Source organism: Sminthopsis crassicaudata, chromosome 3, assembly GCF_048593235.1.
Source record: "Sminthopsis crassicaudata isolate SCR6 chromosome 3, ASM4859323v1, whole genome shotgun sequence".
In the NCBI taxonomy this organism is placed as follows: domain Eukaryota; kingdom Metazoa; phylum Chordata; class Mammalia; order Dasyuromorphia; family Dasyuridae; genus Sminthopsis; species Sminthopsis crassicaudata.
Window position 1 is genome coordinate 587235778 of NC_133619.1, and position 20056 is coordinate 587255833.

General features: G+C 39.6%; 1 long non-coding RNA gene across 2 annotated transcripts in view; it reads left to right on the forward strand.

Annotated features, from left to right (window-relative positions):
- Positions 1 to 20056, forward strand: part of LOC141559958 (uncharacterized) — a 53151-nt gene that overhangs the window by 23027 nt on the left and 10068 nt on the right. The window contains exons 2-3 of one of the 2 annotated variants that reach the window (XR_012487591.1): positions 4402 to 4524; positions 5778 to 5900. This is a non-coding gene — a long non-coding RNA (uncharacterized LOC141559958). The remainder of the gene's footprint in view (positions 1 to 4401; positions 4525 to 5777; positions 5901 to 20056) is intronic. The other variant, XR_012487590.1, reaches the window with a different exon arrangement.

Consider the following 20056-nt stretch of genomic DNA (forward strand, 5'->3'; position numbering starts at 1 on the left):
GGACCCACATTTAACACCACATACTAAGATAAGATCAAAATGGGTCCAAGATTTAGGCATAAAGAACGAAATCATAAATAAATTGGAGGAACATGGGATGGTTTACCTCTCGGACTTGTGGAGGAGGAAGGAGTTTGTGTCCAAGGGAGAACTAGAGACCATTATTGATCACAAAATAGAACATTTTGATTACACCAAATTAAAAAGTTTCTGCACAAACAAAACTAATGCAAACAAGATTAGAAGGGAAGTAACAAATTGGGAAAACAATTTTACAGTTAAAGGTTCTGATAAAGGCCTCATCTCCAAAATATACAGAGAATTGACTTTAATTTATAAGAAATCAAGCCATTCTCCAATTGATAAATGGTCAAAGGATATGAACAGACAATTTTCAGATGATGAAGTTAAAACTATTTCCACTCATATGAAAGAGTGTTCCAAATCACTATTGATCAGAGAAATGCAAATTAAGACAACTCTGAGGTATCATTACACACCTGTCAGATTGGCTAAGATGACAGGAACAAATAACGATGAATGTTGGAGGGGCTGTGGGAAAACTGGGACACTGATGCATTGTTGGTGGAGTTGTGAAAGAATCCAACCATTCTGGAGAGCAATCTGGAATTATGCCCAAAAAGTTATCAAAATGTGCATACCCTTTGACCCAGCCATACTAATACTGGGCTTATACCCCAAGGAACTACTAGAGAAGGGAAAGGGTCCTGTATGTGCCAAAATGTTTGTGGCAGCCCTTTTCATAGTGGCCAGAAGCTGGAAGATGAATGGATGTCCATCAATTGGAGAATGGTTGGGTAAACTATGGTATATGAATGTTATGGAATATTATTGTTCTATAAGAAATGACCAACAGGAGAAATACAGAGAGGCTTGGAGAGACTTACATCAACTGATGCTGAGTGAAACGAGCAGAACCAGAAGATCATTATACACTTCAACAATGATACTGTACGAGGATGTATGCTGATGGAAGTGGATTTCTTCAACATAGAGAAGAACTAATCCAATTCCAATTGATTAATGATGGACAGAACCAGCTACATCCAGAAAAGGAACACTGGGAAATGAATGTAAACTGTTATTTTTACCTTCTGAATCCAATTCTTCCTGTTCAACAAAAAATTCGGTTCTACACACATATATTGTATCTAAATTATACTGTAATATATTTAACATGTATAAGACTGCTTGCCATCTGGGGGAGGGGGTTGAGGGAGGAAGGGAAAAAATCTGAATAGAAGTAAGTGCAAGGGATAATGTTGTAAAAAATTACCCATGCATATGTACTGTCAAAAAATGTTATAATTATAAAATAAAATAAAAATTTAAAAAAAAAAAAGTATTATCTTCTACATAGAGCCATTTCTGATCCACCCCTTACTGCTAGATGATACATTGGGTAAAGTTCTGTGCCTGTATTCAGAAAACAGTATTGTTGTGAGAATCAAATAAAATAATATTTGTAAAGTGCTTAGCACAGTGCTAGGCTTATAGATCAATGTTTATTGGTTGATTGGTCAATTGAGAGAAGAACCTAATCATGGGTAGCAGCTATGTAAACGGAGGGACGAGCATAGAAGAAGAAACCTATTTAAGTAAATTTGACAAGACTTAGAAAGAGGGGTTTCAAGATTAGGTGAGAGTCCACATGAATGAGTTTTCTAGAAATTTTCCTACAAAAATGAAAGAAAGTCTTATAAAAATCAATTTTTCCCTTCCTCAGGAAGTAAAAAAAGCCTCCAAGTGTATATTATCTTTCTTCTGGTGGAGTGAGGGGGGAGCAATTTCCTCCCTGACCAACCTTTCTTTGGGGCATAAGGCATTAAATCCAGTGGGGATTTGCCCCAAAAGTATGTAGGAGTGAGTCTGATGAGTAGGTCAGAAGTCATGTTTTCCTATGTAATTTTGCTGACTCTCTGGCATCCTGTTAATGCCAGCCATGAACTTCAGAACAAGAAAGGCTCATCATGAGGCAAATGATATTCAAGATATTGATTTATCACTTGAAATTATTTCTTGTACCACAAAAGCCTGGATGAAGGATCCATAAAGTAAGTATGATTAAACAGGCAGAGGAAATGTAAAACATCCAAAGCTGGAAAGGGGCAAAGGGAAAACAGTTGGATTTCCGAGACTTAATTCTGACCTCTGGCTTGGATCCCATCCAAGTTCATCCTGGCTTGGAGAAAGAACACAAAGAAGTCATTCCTGCAGAGAGCAACCGTGTCCCTCTTTGCTTAGAAATCCCTTCTCTGTAGTCCAATGTAGACCATCTTCCTTCCCATCATCTCTTCCCAATCAGATTATTGTCTTTACTCCAGTGGGAAAATTTTTGCTAGTGATACCAAAAAAAAAAAAAAAAAATTTCCAGACATAGTACTACTAGGCATTGGTTATAGCAAGACATAAGAAATAATATTTGCAAAAGGTGTGCCTTCTATCAAGGGAAAGAAGATGTACATATAGACAAAACAGAATAAATGTGTATCGAATACACATACACACATTGCAAAATAGTTAAATGCAAGGAATAGAAGAAATAACTAGGAGGGCAGGAAATGAGAATCAAGAAAGGGGGATAGGAAGTGCTTGCATTAAGAAGGGAAGGATTTATGAGGCAGATCTGAGGAGGGGAGTACATGCCAAGTGTGGAGGACAGTCCTTGTAAAGACATGGAAATGAGAGGAGAAATCCATGCATAGGAACAGAGCCAGCTTTGCTAGAGAGTAGAATGTGTGACTAGCTTAGGGGATCTGGAATTCCCCTTGATTGCTTCCTCTGGCATTTAGAGTCATGAGAATAAGCCAGCAGCCAACGGGAAGAGGCAGTGTAGGTTGAGGAATCAAGAGACCTGGAGAAAAAGAATGGAAGTCTTGTATTCAAAATCCACCTCAGGCACCAACAAGCAGTTTGAGCATGGGAAAATCTAAGTCCTCTGATCCTTAGCATCCTATCCTCAGCAGGAAAACCAGGATGATAATACCCAGAGGCTCAAAAGAATAATATCTCATCAACTTTAATGCACCATAGGAATATCTGCCATGATTAAGCCCAGCTGTGATGCTAACCAGCAAGGTGACCTTAAGCAAAATTTTTCTACTTCCCTGGGGATCTGTTTACTCCTTTGTAAAAAGAAGGGACTCACTAAACAGTCTCCAAGGATCCTTCTAGCCTTCTGACATTTTTTGTAATTCTCTGTAAATCCTGAAGGGGTTATCTATTTAAGAAAACCTAACCAGAGACTCCTGCACTTGGGAGAAATTCATTTGGCAGGGAGGGAGGGAGGAGTAAGACGTCCTAGGGTGGTGTAGTTATTTGAGGAATTGGGTCGGCTTGTCCCATAGCAATAAGGAAAGGTGTCCAGGAAAGGGGAGAGGAAGAAGGAAGAAGGAAGGGAGGGAAGGAGGAAATGAAGAAGAAAGGGAGGGAGGGAGGAAGAGAGGGAGGAAAAAGCATTTATTATGTGCCACTCACTAGTCTAAGTACTGGGGATGCAAATACCAAAGTGAAACCATTCCTGACCTCAAAGAGTTTCTAGTCTGATAGAGAGTAGCAACACCTATAGGAGAAGGGTGGTCAAGAAAGGAAGTTTTAGTCTGGAAAGTCATGGAAATGGTGAGGTAATCCATATACATATTCTCTCACCTAAGCAGATCAGCTCCATGGTAGGAATTCCAAATCTGAAGGTCTTAGCTCCCCCCAGGAAGAATTTCTGGAGGTTGAGTCCAGGGAGTGATTATACCAAGTGGAGAGAAGTGGGGCAATATTGGGATAGACGGCATAATGGCCAGCTAAACAACTAGTTGGGTTGTAAAGCGTGGTCCGGTCTGGAGTTGCCTAATATTATGTTCCATAGGAATGGAATTTTTTTGATGTGGCAGCCTGGGTGGTCAAGAACCAAGGGTGACATGACTGGCAAACTGGAATACCACTGTGGGTAGAAAGCCTTCATCCCCCTCTGCAAGTCAAATGCCCTAGGCAGCCTGGAGCAAAGCCTGGGATGCCGAAGCTTCCCTATGACTTTGTTATTCAGTAAAGTCCTCATCTGCTGCCAGGATCTGAATTTCTTCTATGCAAGGGAAAGGTGGAGAGTCTTAGCTGAAATTAAATGGTGCCAAAGGAGCTTGCAGCAGCCAGTCCCAGGCCCTAGGAGAGAAAAAAATGACACAAATGGCACACTTGGTGTGTGCTTATGTCTCTCTATGTGTTTGTGAGAGACAGTTAGACAGAAGAGACAGACAGAGAAAGAGAGAGAGAAAAGCAGACAGAGACAGAGACAGACAGAGAGACAGACAGACAGACAGACAGACAGAGAGACTGCTGTGTATGTGGAAAAGCGTCTGCCTCCCTCTCTGATCTCAACCATTCTACTGGCAGTCCTGGTGATCTCTTCTTCATCATCACGCACCAGGCGGGGAAGACCTTCGGGACAGATTGTCAGCATTCATAACAGACCCCATGTATCTCCCGTGCACCAGTATGAGGAGTGATAATGATATGGTAAGCTAACATAATTCTATAATTATTGTAATTACCATGATGATGCGATGATAATCTCTCCTGGGTTTACCTTTAAGGAAAGGATGAAATAAATCCAGATGTGGGTTATCTCAGCAGTTTCTCAGGGTGTTGTTTAAAAAGCAATAAGCCACACCACAATACTACCGGGAAGAGGAGAAAGTGGAGAGGGAACATGAGGTTTTCTAACCACTCCATCAATCAACAGGCATTAATTAATCCCCTTCTTGGTTCTCATCCCTGAGCTGGGGGCTGTACCAAACTTGAGCCTCCTCGGTTAGCCTTAGTGACAGAAGGGATTGAATCAATCCATCATTTAAGAAACTTTTATTAAGTTTACTATGTGCCAGGTGCCATTCTGCGGACCCAAAGACAAAATAAAAAATAGTCTCTCCCCTCAGAGAGGATACATACAATCAGTGATCACAAGATTTCCATATAAAAGTATACAGAGCATAAATACAGGGAAGTCAGTGAGGAAGGATCCTAGTAATTGGGGGATAAAGACTTCTTGAAGGTCAAGTGGTCAGTCAGCCAATGCTAAGTGCTAGACACTAGTGCTAAGTGCTAGGGGTCCAAAGAAAGACAAAAAGATTGTACCTGCTCTCAAGGAGCTTATATTCTAACAGAAGAGACTATATAAAAGCAGTTATGCATGCACAGGATAGATAGACACATAAACAAACAGAAACAGACAAGAGAGAGACACACAAAGAGACAGAGAAAGACACACACAAAGAGAGACCGAGAGAGAGGATGAGGGACAAAAGGATGGAAGGAGGGTGGGAGGAAAGAATGGGAAAAGAGAGAGAAGGAGAGAGAACAATGTAGACATTGTAGAAGGTGGTGTTATATCTGAATTTTGAAGATAATTCTATGAAGTAGAGGTGAAAAGAGGTACATTTCAAAATGGCGGATGGATGGCCAGTTGAAAGGAAGAGAAATGAAAAGTTGATTGCCTTGAGTGAAGAATCTTGTAATAATTTGGGGAAAACCTTTATGATTCAGGGAAATCCAAAAATGGGTTTGAAACCAGATGATCTGAATTTGGATCCCTTCTTTGTTGTTTACTTTTAGGATGACTTAGGCAAGCCATTGACTATATATCAGATCTTTTCCAGAGCTAGACAAAGATTACAGAATCACAGAATTTGAAAGTTGGAAGGAACTTCAACAACCTTCTAGTTAAATTAATCTGCTCAGGAAAGGAATTCCCATTATAATATACACAATAGTTTGCCTTGCAGACTCTTCTTGAAGACCTTGGAGGAGGGAGTTCCTGATCTCAAGGAACACACAGTCCAGGTGGGAGAAGAGACATATACCCTGGAGGAGAGAACAAACAGCAAATATCAGAGGTACAGAGAGTCAATCTCATAGAATCTTAGAGGAAGAAAAGTTTAGGCTAGGCCTCGAATGAAGAGAAAGATTAAAAATCAAGTTGAATTTCTCTTTTTTTAATTTTCAAAAAATGGAGTTTATTGATATTTTGTTTTTATATAACCTGTATTTTCCCATGCCCTTCCCAGAAAACCATCCATTGAACAAATAAATTTTAAAGAAAAAGAAAGAGGAAAAAATCAGCAACATGGTTTTAAAAATCTAATATTTTGTAAAATGATCTATATTCATAGACCTCTACTTCTACAGAGGTGGATGGGATTCTTTTTATTTCTATTTTTTGGACAAAATATATGAATTTCTGATGAAAGTTGATTTGTCCATAGAATTTCTGAATTATATGTGTTTGTAAATTAGTTTTAGCCTGTCCACTGATGCCAATATTAATCCTCCATATATCTAACATTTATAGAGAGTTTACTGTGTGCTAAACACTTTACATTCAGTATCTCATTTGATCCTTACAATAACTCTGGAAGGTAAAGGCTGCTATTATTATCATTTTATAGATAAGGAAACTGAGGCAGGCAGAAATCAAATGGTTTTCCCTGAAAACTTGTCTAGTTTTATTCTTTTTTAACTTTTTTTTGGTGAGGCAACTGGGGTTAAGTAATTTGCCCAGGGTCACACAGCCAGTAAGTCTGAGGTCATATTTGAATTCAAATTCTCCCGACTCCAAGGACAGGCTCTATCCACTACACCATTCAGTTATCCTTTGTCTAGTTTTATTCTGACTATGCCCTTTCGCATAGTTTATATCCCAATTAAACATGTTGCCCCATTCTCTTCCTTTCTTTCTCTCTTGGGTCTTTTGAACACATCATTCCCCACATCTGGAATGGACTTAATCCCCCATGTAGCATTAGCATGATGTAATGGAGAGGACACAGGCTTTGGAGTCAAGGGGATAATGGTTCAAATCCTCCTCAGACACTTAATAGTTATGTGATCTTGGACAAATTAATTAATCTCATTGTGCCTCAGTTTCCTCATCTATTAAATCCTAAGGTTGAATTTGATGACTTCTAAGGTGCCTTGAAGTTCTGAATCTATGATTCTATGATCCATGTACATTAATGTCCTTCCTTCTTTCAAGGTTCAGCTACCTCTTCCAAAAAGCTTTCTCAGGTTAAAGTGATTTTTCCCTCTTTGAGTCTCAGCAGCTTTCCTGAACTTCTCTTTTGCACTTACCTCTGTGTCTCAACTAGCCTTGGCTACTTTTTCCTTTCTCCTATTATCCTATAAGCTCCTTAAGGACAAAACCCGTTCTATACCTGCCTATAGCATTTATGAACTCTGGGGGGTTTTATCCCAACTCCTACTGATGGATCCAATTCTCGGAGCATGGCTATTATAACTTCTCTAAGGGTTCTAGAGGAGGTCCCGAGGAAATGAAGTATCTTTCTAATGTCATCTCAAATCTCCATTTTGCTAAGTTCTCCCAATGATTATCAGTTGATTAATCAACCAGATATAATCAATTTTTGTTGTTATTGTTGTTCAACTCTCTCCAACTCTTTGTCCCCTCTTCCATTTTTCTTAGCAAAGATACTGATTTGCCATTTCCTTCTCCAACTCATTTCACACATGAGGAAACTGAAGGAAACAGGTTAAGTGACTTGCCCAGGGTGGTGCAGCTAGTAAGTGTTTGAGATCATATTTGAATTCAGGAAGATGAGTTTTTCTGACTTCAGACCTGGCACTCACACTGCCTAGCTGCCCCAATCAGCTTTTAGAAAGGAATATTACTAAGTAGAGTTCTTCTCAGGCCAATGCATTGTGTTTGAAACCTAAGCTGAGGCTAAAGTCAAACTGGCTGGTCTTCTAAAATAGAAGACCATCAAGGCATGATTGAGTTTCCTAGAGAATCTGAACATTCTTCTTGTCAACATCTCCAATTCATCCATGGACTTTTCATACTTAATCAAAAGCCTTTGATTGATTGACTGAGGCTTGTTCTCACCTGATATATGTATCAGAGCAGTGGCACAATATTACTTACTTTAAATGAGGCTGGGTGATTTGATTTATTCAGTCAGTTCCCACCCTTATATATATAATATTTTGCACACACACAAATACACACACACACACACTACACACACTACACAGCACACACGACACACACAACACGACACACACACACCCCACTCCTCTCTATATATTGTTTCCTTTTAGAATGTAAACTCCCTGAGATCTGGAACTGTCTCCGATTCTCTAGATGAAGAGCCCTGGACCTGGAGTCAGGAAACGCCTAAATTCAAATTCAGCCTCAGAAACTTGCTAGTTGCATGACCCTGGGCAAACTCAACCTGTTTACTTTAGTTTCCTAGTCGGTAAAATGGAGATAACAACAATTCCTGCCTCCCAAAGTTGTTGTGAGAATCAAATGAGATAATCATTATAAAGTGCTTAGGATAATGTCTCCCACACAGTAAATGCTAAGTAAATGTTAGTTGTTATTGTTATTATTATTATTACTCTAGTTACACCTTAGGTACCTGCATAGGGCCTGACACATACTACTTTTCCTAATCTTGGATTTTCTTTTCCACTCCTGCGTGTACTCATTAGAATCCCCTCACCCCAGCAGCACATAGTATGTGTTTAATAAATGTTTGTTGCAAGAATGAATCTTATTCATCTTTAGCACAGACTTATCTCCGAGCCTAAGCCAGCATTGTTGATTTTTTCCATTTAATGAATTCATCGTTTTGTGTGTGTTTATTATTCTTTAAAGTTCAACTTTAGCGAGATGTGAATGTGAATTTTATCTGTGGCTTAAGAAATAAGTGTGTGATGACAAACCTGAACATACCAAGAAAAAAAAATCTCATTATCAGCCTTGACTCCTACCCTTGCCTTTCTTCCCCCACCCTCCCAAGTGAGAATAGTCCCCATGTGATTAATAGCACACAGCGGGCTCCTTATTCTTCTCTTCCTCTTGTAACCTTATCAACTCACGCCTAGTAAGCCGGGTTATTTACCTGATGTAGGAAATCAGTACAAATAGATTTTATGTAACTTTTCTGTTGTCGGGAAAGGGAACATTCGGCTTCCTCGAGAGTCATTTACGTGATGGATTCTGCCGGCGAAAGGAAACAAAGGATTTTGTTTGTGCTGGGCCTGGGGGCCTTCTCCTGTCCCCAGCTGGCTATGTCAGCCCATGGTGCACACTTCCCACATCACTTCCATCTCTCTTCTCTGCTTGGAAATCTATTGTGCAAGACAGAACAGGGCTCCCGCCATTTCCCTAGGTGACCATTTAGCAACCAGTAACTTAACTCGTTATTGCCAAACCCAGAGCAGTAATCATTCCATAAAGCGTTACTGGTTAGCCCTAATGCGCCAGGGGGAGGCTCTATCCATTGCATTTGCCTGTTCCCTTCTCTCTCCTCCTACACACCCCCTCCCAATCCAATCCAACTCTAATGGGCCAGAGGAGGCTGTTGCTGGGATTGAGACACAACTCCAAAGGAATGCTCAGTTTCAGCTAATTGCATAGAGCCCACTGTGGCCTTTACATTAAAGCCTGGGAAAGGATGGGCAGAGAGCAAAGCATAACTAAGGCAGGATGAACAGGGCTTTGTCCTGGAGGTAGAGAAGATAGAATGCTCTCTGCGCAGCCCTCTGGCCTGCTATTCCCATGTCTGCAATCTGAGGCACTACCCCTGAATGGCCCACCCATCTATGGAATATCTTAGAGTCCTTCCCTATTCACAGGCCCCCACCTGCTGCTTCCCCCTTTCCCAAAGTGAGGATGGGAAAGGATGAGGGAAGAGGAGAAAGGAAAGTTGTTGAGAGTAGAGTGAGGGTGGGAGGGAATAAGGGAAGAGGAGAAAAGAAAGTTGTTGAGAGTCAGCCATTTTGTGGAAATAGGGGGCTGACCCCCTAGGAAACCAACTACCCTTTCCTGAAGTGAGATTGTGCATAAGGAAAACTAACTTCTATATCTACCTATCCCCTTTCTTTCAATTGCATTTGTCCTAGGGTTCAGAATACCTATCACTAGGGCTGAAACATTTGAGAATCTCCTCTACGTCTATGGTAAAACCTCAGTCTTCTAGCTCCTGGGTCAGCTTTCCTTTCCCAGAGCAGGTTTTGGACTTTAGTTCTCTTTCAAAAATCAAAATGGCAGGTAGGCACTTATGGCTACTCTGTATACTTTCCTTCCTCCCTTCCAAAGTCATAGGGATTTTTCTTCCAATATGGGTGGCGCTATGCCTTAGAAAGGGAAAGGGCTAGGAGTAAGAAGATCTAGGCTCAACTCTCAAGTTCAACATTTCCCGGCTTTCTCTTGCCTGGGAAAGGCATTTCAATCAGTTTACTGATCTGTTCATTGGGAAGTATAATACTAGTAAGCACGAACATCATAAGGGTACTACAAGAAAGTGCTTGAAAAATAGCAAAGCCCTATTAAGTGGGACCATTATTTCTTCTTTCTCCTCTTTGCTTTTCTTTTCCCCTCAGCTTAATTCAACAAACATAAAATAAATGTCTATTATATTCAAAGTTCTTCCTTTCTTTTTTATATCCCTCTTTTTATTGTAATGGAGCACAGGCCAATGAGAACCCGGCCCCTTGGAGTATGCGCAGTGACTTTAGCATGATGCAATCCTTCACACGGGTGCAAGAGTCTGCACAGGTATTCTATGACTGTATCTGGTCCTCTTCCTATATGGGTTTTTCATTGGCTGCTGAGCTTGTATTAAGTGTGCAGACAGAAGAATGCCTCAGAATTAGCACAGTCTTTTTCTATCCTATATGAATTTGCATGAGAAGGTGAAATATAAGCCTTCAAGTAGGGAGAGAGAGTCAATTGTCTATTCTCCTCACCTGGGTTGGAATGAAGTCCTGAGCAAATGTCTTGCTATTCCTTCTGCCTTTGTGGTATCTCTTTTTCCTGTCTTAGATATTGAAATTACCTGAAATTACCTGAAATCCCAAAGGTCTAAGGACAAGACATTTAAGAATGGTACTCTATGCCAGAGCTGCCAACAGCACCAATAAGGCACCAGTGCTGCCCAGAGGAATGATCTGTGTGATCTATCCCATCAAAGAATGAGACAGCATTAGCTTCTAAAAGCTTATAAAAACATCTATCAGGAGGACTATGAATTTAATGAAGTGAATGTTGTCACTCAAGCAACCTCTTTAAGTTTGATCTCACTATCATTATACACCAAGGTGGTATAGGGGAAATTGTGCCACCAGATGGACACACCTTCCTTCCTCTTTCTTCTCAATAAAAATCCTTTTGAACAAAAGCTAATAGATGTTATCTGGTTCAATTATACTGGAGCCTTAATTATCAGTGAGGAACATTAAAAGAACAAACTGTAATGGGGGCCAAGTTGATGGCATTAGAGAAACAAATCCCAACCACTCAGAGTTACCCTTCTAGCCCTAGAAAGAAGGAAATAGTTTCCCTTGCTCTGAAGAACCCAATCATCAGTGCTAATGGAAGAGGGATAAAGACACCCCTCCCCACGTCTATCTGGGCTACACTATTCTTCCTGCCTCCTTTCTTAATGTCGGGCTCTCTTAAAACAGCAGCCTCTAATTATGTATTCGAACATAAATTGCAAGTTCTCCTTCAAGTTATTGTGAAAAAAAGGTTAAGGGGGTAGGGAGGTGGGTCAGTGGACCAGAGAAGAAAAATCCTCATGTCTGTAGCTTTTGACCCAATGAAAATAAAGGACGAAGTGTCTGGAACCTGGTGTTCTATGGACAGCCAGGAGCTCAGCTCCAGGTGCTTGCAGCCCTCTGCTCGCCCTAAGCTTTGTATTTAGAGATAAATGAACATAATTGGTTTCTCTCTGACTGCATCTCCTTGGCTGTAAAGAATTGGCCCCCTAAGCCCTATTCAGTGTGTCAAAGGGCCGCCTTTACTATGCCTGGTATTCTCTGACGGACCAGCAATTTATGAAGACTAGGCACTGAGTCCTGAGGGCTGCTACAGCTTCCACACCACACAGGGATATTATCCAGGGCTCCACCCCCACAGCACCCCCCACTAATTCATTTTCATGAGGAAAGTCAAAGTGAATCAGAAGCAGAAGACATTTAGGCTGGATTATAGGAAGAACCTTGAGGGCTGCTGATCAGCAGAATGAGCAACTGAGAGACTGTAGAATTTTTTCCCCTGAAGGTCTTAAAAAGTCAAAGAGGTTTCTTATTCCTGAATAAAATAAAAGAGGAGTTGAAAGACAGTCCCCAAGTCTTCTACCCTGGTCAGACTACTGGAATATTATGGCATCTGAGTCATAGGCTCCCACCTAGCAGCACAATCTCCCCTTTGCTCACCATTATCAACCTAATCCCTAAAGTGTGACTATTCCACTCTTCCTTGCCCTTTTCATTGTACTCACATCTTGTTTCCCCTCATAGAAAGTATATTCCATGAGATCAAGAACTGCCATCATTTTGCTCCTGTATTCTCAGGACCTAGGACAGCACCTGGCACATCATAGGCATTTAGATCAATGCTTGTTCCCTGAAACTGTTTTATCTAAACCAACCAATGATTGCTAAATTGCCAAATATGATCATCTTTTGGGGAGAGGGAAGGGGAATCCTTATCAACTTCTGTACTCCATTTGACATGTTTCCTATCTATAACCTGTAGAACTGCTTTTTCTCAGTCTTCTTTATCCACTCAATATCCATATTATTCCTTGTAACTTTATGTTTTCCCCAAGGTTCTGTACTAAAACCCTTACCTGCTCTTTCTATACTCTTTCTTACTGATCTCTTTAGCATCCATGGATATAATTTTAATTTCTATGCAAATGACTCGCAGAATGACAAAGATCTGTATATCCAGCCTCAGTTTCTCCCCTGAGCTTCAAACTTATATTACCTGTTTTTCCAGTCTCATTATATGTCACTCCCTTCTTGAAATCTAGAATTGAATTAATATTTGCTTTTGTCCTGATTATTCCCCAAGTTTCCTCATCTCCATTTCATAAAACTCCTTCATTCTTTTATGATGCTCAAGCAAGTGACCTCTCTCACAATTTCCTTGAAATTACTTTGTATTTATTTATTTATTCTTATGGAGTCAGGAAAATACCAAAGTTCAAATCCAGCATAAAATACCTATTAAGTGTGTGAGATCCAGCAAGTCCCTTACCTTTGCTTACCTCAGTTTCTCCAATAGGAAAATGTGGGTGCTAATAATAATAGCTACCTTGCTGGGGCAGGGTTGTTGTGAGAACCAAGTGAGATAATATTTTTAAAGAGCTTAGCATAGCACCTGGCACATCATTACTCTCTCTGTAGTAATGGCACATATTAATCAATTTGAAGTGCTTATTAATTGATTGATTTATTAGCCATATCCTTCTATCAAAAGTTAAAATAATTATAGAAAAAAGAATATTTAGATGAAATGACATAGTCAACTTAAAGGAATTGTAAGTCTGCCAGGGAGAAGGAATGAACTTATTCCACTCAGCTTCAGGAAGCAGAATAATGTGTAGAAGTTAAGGGAGGCAGATTTAGTGCAGTGTAAAGAATAACTTCTCAACAATTAGAGCTGTTTAAAAGTAGAATAGTCTTCACCATGATGTAGTGAACTACCCATTACTAGAAGTCTTCAAGCAGAGACTAGTGACCACTTGTCAGGGATGAACTAGAAGAGATTCCTGCCCAGGGACAGGTCGGACTAAATTATTTCTGCTTTTCTAGTTTTGACATTCTATAATTCTTTGATTTCTCAAGCCCCTTTCTAGTTTTTCCCCTAGTAACCTTATTGTATTGGTTGGAAATAAAATAAAATCATCTGAGGTCTCTCTTCCACTCAGTGAAATGCATCATGATCCTCTGAAGATGGAGGACATGGCCTCTGAAAGCTTGGATGAAGTAGATAGAAAAAGAATTCTTAAATGCTGCCACCAACCACAGCCAGCCTTGGAACCGAGACTAAAGCTGGCCATTAGTTGTAATTTGTGTTGGTTGCATATAACACAATCTTTACTCTGCCTGGAGTGTAATTCATCATGTTAGGGGGAAAGCAAACAACAGAGCTTGGAGGGAAATCAGAGAAAAAGTGATGAGTAATGGGTATTACAAGCCTATCCTTGGACAGGATTCAGGTATTTCCAGTATTTGGGAATCTGAAAATACCATGCCTTCTCCAACTCCCTCCAACACTTTTTCTCTTAAGGACTTTTTTAGGGGACAGACCAGGAAGGGCCTAGTGTTGAAATTCCCATTGACCAAGAGTTTTTTTTTTCTCTGACTTCAATATAGCCCCTGAAATGGAGAGAGACAAAATAACACAGGAAAAAAGGAGGAAATAGGAGAAAGACCAAAAGAGGAGAGAGAGAGAAAGGAAGGAAAAGAAAATGACAGACAGAGAGGAAAAGATGGAGACATAAATGAGAGAAAAAAGGAGAGAGGGAGAAAAGATATATTAAAAGAAGAAAAAGAGGCAGAAATGAGGGTCACAGGAAGGGAGTAGGAAGAGATGGAAAAGGAAAGGAGAGGAAGAAACAGACACAGAGAGAGGAAACTAGAGAGAGAGACAGAGATTAAGGAAAGAGAGAGAGAAAATGAAAAAGAAAAGGGGAGGAAGGGAGGAAATGATGGAGGAAAAGAAGGAAGGAGGGAGAAAATGGAGGGAGGAAAAGAGGGAGGGAGAAAGGGAGGCAGTGTACTAGGCTGGGGTAGCAGTGTAATAAGAGAGGACCTTAAACTCCACCCAGATATTTTCTTCTAGGACAGAAGAACTGCTCAGAATCCTAGCTTCCTCATCATTGTCCAGAAGACAATGTCAGAGCTATTATATTGCTGATATATAATAATTCAAAAGGGTGCAAGTATGTAAGACAGGTGACCCATTTACAATATCTGCTGTTTTCTTTCATTGTGTTACTCTAATTTTATGCTGACTTTCTTGACCCTGGAATCTCCATTTGAGAAGTCTTTTTCCTTCCTTGCTAAGCCCTTTTGATTTGACTACATGGTAAACTCTTACTTAACTAGCTCTGATTGCACCCCAGTGACTGGCAGATGTTAGGCCCCATTTCCTCCCCAAAGAGCATGATACTGTCCTATCTCCCTTGTTTCACCCTAAACAGCAATTTTTCCAGCAGCAGAGCACCAGCTGAAACCTATCCTCTGTGACAGGGTCCCAGATATTCTGCAGAGGTGTTCAATAGGAAGGATTGGGGAAGATGAGGAATGCTGGCAGGAGTACTCAGCACACAGAGTTACAGATGAGAGAGTTAAGCACTTTGGAAAATGTGCATCCTGGAGGTCAAAACTGGAAGGATATCAAGTCACTCAGTGATCAAAATAAGGATCCAGGAATAGGTGCCTTCAGAATTCAGGAAAAGCCACAGGCGTGAGGGTTCAGTATAACCCTAATTTCTTCCCCATACTCTATACCTCTACATTGTCCAATCAATCAAATAATCAAAAAGCATTTTTATCCATTTGTTATATGCTAGTCACTGTGTTTGGCTTTCGGGATTTGAAGATAAAAATGAGGTAGTCCTTGTCCTCAAAAGGCTTATATTCTAAGGGAGAGATAACATGAATGTATACAAATATACAAAATATATGCAAAAAGGACATAATAGCTCTGTTGTTCTCTGCTGGACAGCTCCCACTCTCTACTGTGTGTCTTCACTGTTGAACATTTCACTGAACTGCTTCTCTCTTACCATCTTCTACTTCAACTGTGGTATGGTTTCTTTGCTTATTTTTTCAGCAATGGGTCTTAGCTGTGAAAAGTTAACAGCTTGATAGTATCTTAAATTTAAAAGTCTCTTCCAGCTCTAAATCTATGATCCTTAGAGACTATGACTTCAAGTTATATCATCTTTTTTTGAGATCCAGACCCTAGCTAGTCATATCCAGCCAGCTAGATAAAAAAAAAAAAAAATTCAATTGCTATTCAGCATTCATCTCTCACTTCTCTCTTTCTCAGCTACATATTCTATAAATCCTCTATTTCCCTCCTTATCACCTTGACACCAAAATTATTCAGTATTCCTTTATGTCCCTTACTGTGAACCCCCTTCATATTGGCTCAATTAGAGGTTCTTCTATTTGCCCTTCACTTATTCTCCCTATAACCATATGTTTAATACATTTTGTATACCTCCTTACCACATGTTCCTCATCCTTAGAAGCTCAATGAAGATGAATTTCTAGAGGTAGCAGACAGTTTCATCTTTGTCTTTGTATCACCAGGACCTATCTGGCACATAGTAAGTGTTTAATATATGCTTTTTAATTGATTGATTAAGTAATTGCTTGACCCTTGTATAATTCCTATAGGCAATTTTATATGGTCAAGGGACACTGAACTTGAAATCAGGAAAACAAGTCTGAAGCCTGCCTCCTACACACATACCAGCTATGTGGTCTGGAAGACTTCATTCCATCTAGAGACAGCAAGATAGAACAATGGGGAGAAGATTGGACTAGGAGTCAGACTTGAGTTTGAATTCTGTCTCAGATACTTGACTAGCTCTGAATCTCTGGGCCAATCATTTAACCTCTCTATGTCTCAATTTCCTCATCCATAAAATGGGGATAATAATAGCATTTACCCACCATGGTTGCTGTAAGGATCAATTGAGGTAACATATGTAAAGCACTTTGCTTAATTTGCTATATAAATGGTAGATTTTAGTATCATCTTTTCTTTGCACCCAAGATTGGTCTGAATCTGTTATATCCAACAAATAGTTCGGCTTCAGGCACTACTTAAGACAGAGATAACAGACCACGATGGTGGGGAAAGTGAAGAGGTGAAGAGGGGCAGGAGTTCTAAGATAAGAGAGATGAAATCTCCAGGGGTACTGAAGGAAGTAAATAGCAAGACCACCAAAGGTTAGCTGAAATCCAAGTGAAGGAAGTTTTAGATTCTAATGAGGGAAAGATCTTCCTTCTCCAGGGGGCAAGGACAGGCTTTCCAAGATTAATACTTATCAAATCCAGGGTGAGAAGAGTAACTTTTAGCTGGTCATAAGGTGTGAAGATAATGAGGAAGCACAAAAGGGAATCCTATCAAAACTTGGAAGTTACAGAGACAGGTTGCTGAATGAGCAAGATATGCTGTAGCCTTAACAATCCTAGCAAGAAAGCTGCTAGAAACTCACAACTTTTCATTTTCAATCTTTCTATCAGCTGCACTCCTTTAGACTAGACCCCTTCATGCCCCCAGGAAATTCATCATCCTGGAAGATTGCATTAGTTTTGGTATTCACATTTCATCAGTACATTCAGTACTTCTGCCCTTCTGAATTAAAGACTGGAGGGCAAAGCAAAAAAGTTTTCCCGATGTTTCCCCTTTAAGGGGGCTTTCAGGCCAACCACTTCTTCATTTCTCACCAATTGTAGGTTTTGGACTGGATTCCATCATGCCCTAAAGGGCAATACCTTGATTTCAATCCCACCTTTTCCATTTCCTTTTCTGTGATGTGTTTCTCTTTAGATTATAAACTCCTTGAGGACAGAACTGCCTTTCTTTTTCATACTTCATGTCTTTTGTGTAGGGCCTAGTAAATAGTAGGTACTTAATAAATATTTATGAACTGACAGCTTTATCTAGCATTTAGACCTTACAGGACTGATCCAACTAGCTTGAAAGACAAAAATCAGGAATAAACAAAGACATTTCAATTCCATTGTCACAGGAGATCCCCATGTAAAGAGAGGATATAGGGGGCTAGGTTTTATCTAATATTATGAAATTCTGGGTACCAACAGGTATACTGAGAAACAAACAAATCAGTCTCCGCCTCTCTCCACTCAATGGTTTCCTTATTAACACATTCCCTCTAGATTCCAAAGTAGTCTAACAGGTATGGTTGCCTGTTAAAAATTACCAAAAATCATTAATAAGAACAAAGTTCCCATATATGCCATAATATTCATAGAAGTATTTTTTGTGACATTAGGCTTGGAAACAAAAAAGATGTCCATCAGTTGAGAAATGGCTAACTCAATTTTAGCATATGAATGCAATGGAATATTACTGTGCTGGGAAAAAAACTACAATAAATAAGATGAAAACAGAAAAACATGGAAATATTTGACTGATCTGATGAAGAATGAAACAAGAGGAGTCAAGGAAATAATATACACAATAAATATAACAATGAAAAAGGAAATTCCCACTACAAAACAATCCAAAGTAAATGTTGCAAAATTACAAAGAATGCTGCTTCTCATGGTTTCTTCCATTGGACAGTTTCTGGAAGTGGGGGTGAAGGAGTACAACTGAAAGAACTTTGATATAGACTTTGTTTAAAAGGGCCAGGTTGACACGCACTAAAACTGCAATTGGGGGACTCTTGGGAAGCACTGATCTGGTGTAGCCATATCCTCACCTAGAGTCTCACCAGTAACAAGTTAAACTTTAATTTCTTTGTCCGTATTTATATAAGGAAGACTGAGAAGTCTCTTGGTTCCTCCATGAACATATTCATTCTTGGGGAACAATTTCATAACCAGAGTCTGCCCTTGTTGTAAAAATAAGTGTGAAGAGAAACAAGGCTTACCTTTAGTTGCTGAAAATCTGAAAATCTAATCTGTTCAAAATGTTCATTGGCTAAGAGAAGATAGGGTCTTTTCACAGGATTTTTATAGAAAGTAGGATATTGGGGATTATGGCTTCTCTCCCTAAATTATTGGTGCCCAATATCACCAAGCATGCTTAATCTCTGGAATTTTCTTCCCTTTACTTCTCTATCTCCAAACACAGGGTCCTGGGAGAACGTGAAAGGGGTAGTTTCTGAGTATTTCTCCTTTTTTCCAAGACCTTTCAGGAAATCTATGGAGAATCCTTGATAATTGTGATAGAGACAGAAGTTGAGCCTTGACAAGAGCCCTAGATTAGAAGAAGTGGCCTTGCCACTGTCCATCAAGTCATTGCTTTCTTTTGAGACATTATCCTAGCAAAATCCTGGAGTATATTGGTAAAGAAGTGACTACTGAATATCTGGAAGAGGAAGCTGGGCTTTATCAAGAACAGATGTTGCCAGACTAACTTTATTTTCTTTTAGGAGGATTATTAGTAAGATAATAGTTGGGAAATACTCTGTAAACCTCAAATCCTTGAGAAAAAAAAGAATTTAACTAATGCTTAATGAAATATGGGGGAACTACTAAAGTGACATAGTTATAGCAAGTGAAAATTCCCAGAACAAAAAGAGCAGTGTCAATAGATAGCAGAGGGATAGTAGGAGTAAGAAAAATGGAATGATAGGAAGAAACCAGGTTATCAAAGGTTTTAAAAGCTGAATATAAAGCTTTTATTGTTGTATTTTATTCTGGCATCAGTAGGGAGCTACTTGAGTTTATTGAGCAGAGGAATGTCTGTTCAAACCAGTATTTTATGAAGATCAATTTGATAGACTTGCTCTGCTTGGCTCCAGAGGGGAGAACTAGGAAAGAAACTTCAAAAATAAAAATGTAGAGCTCGGGTAAGGGAAAACGCATTAACAATTAAGACATTAAGTTGCAAAGGAGTAGGTTATTCCTTATTAAGAGGCACAGGGCAGAGGCAGCATGATAACATTAGATATGTGTTAGACTGAAGTCTTGTTTAGCTATCCTGTGAGCTCCCTTCCAGCCCTACAAATCTTGGATGCTTTGATCTTGTGGTATTTGTTATTATTCATCATAATCACAATAAATCTTCCACAGGGCATACTAAGATCAGACTGTATGGCCTAACCTCTTACATCCTTTCTATCTCCACCCACAAATTTGGACATCAGAGTGGGATCAGAGTGTTGGCCATGCCAAATAATCACAAAGAAAAATCAGTTCATGGTCACAAGCTTCTACTCCAAGATAGCAGAGTAGATAATGAGTCTCAGAAAGATTCTCAGTAAAAAGACATTTAATTAATAATTAATTACATTATAAATTGTCAATGATTTTTTCAATTAATGCTTATCCAACAAAGTAATTTATCAACTAAAATAATTTAATTAACAAATATTAATTTAATTAATATTAATTTAATTAATAAATGGGTTTGGGGTGGGGTAGAGAGAGGATGACCAGCTTCACCGTTCATTTGGCCACTCCCCCTGCCCAGAAGACTTTATGATGGGGGCAGTCTGTCAGCTTGATTTATCGT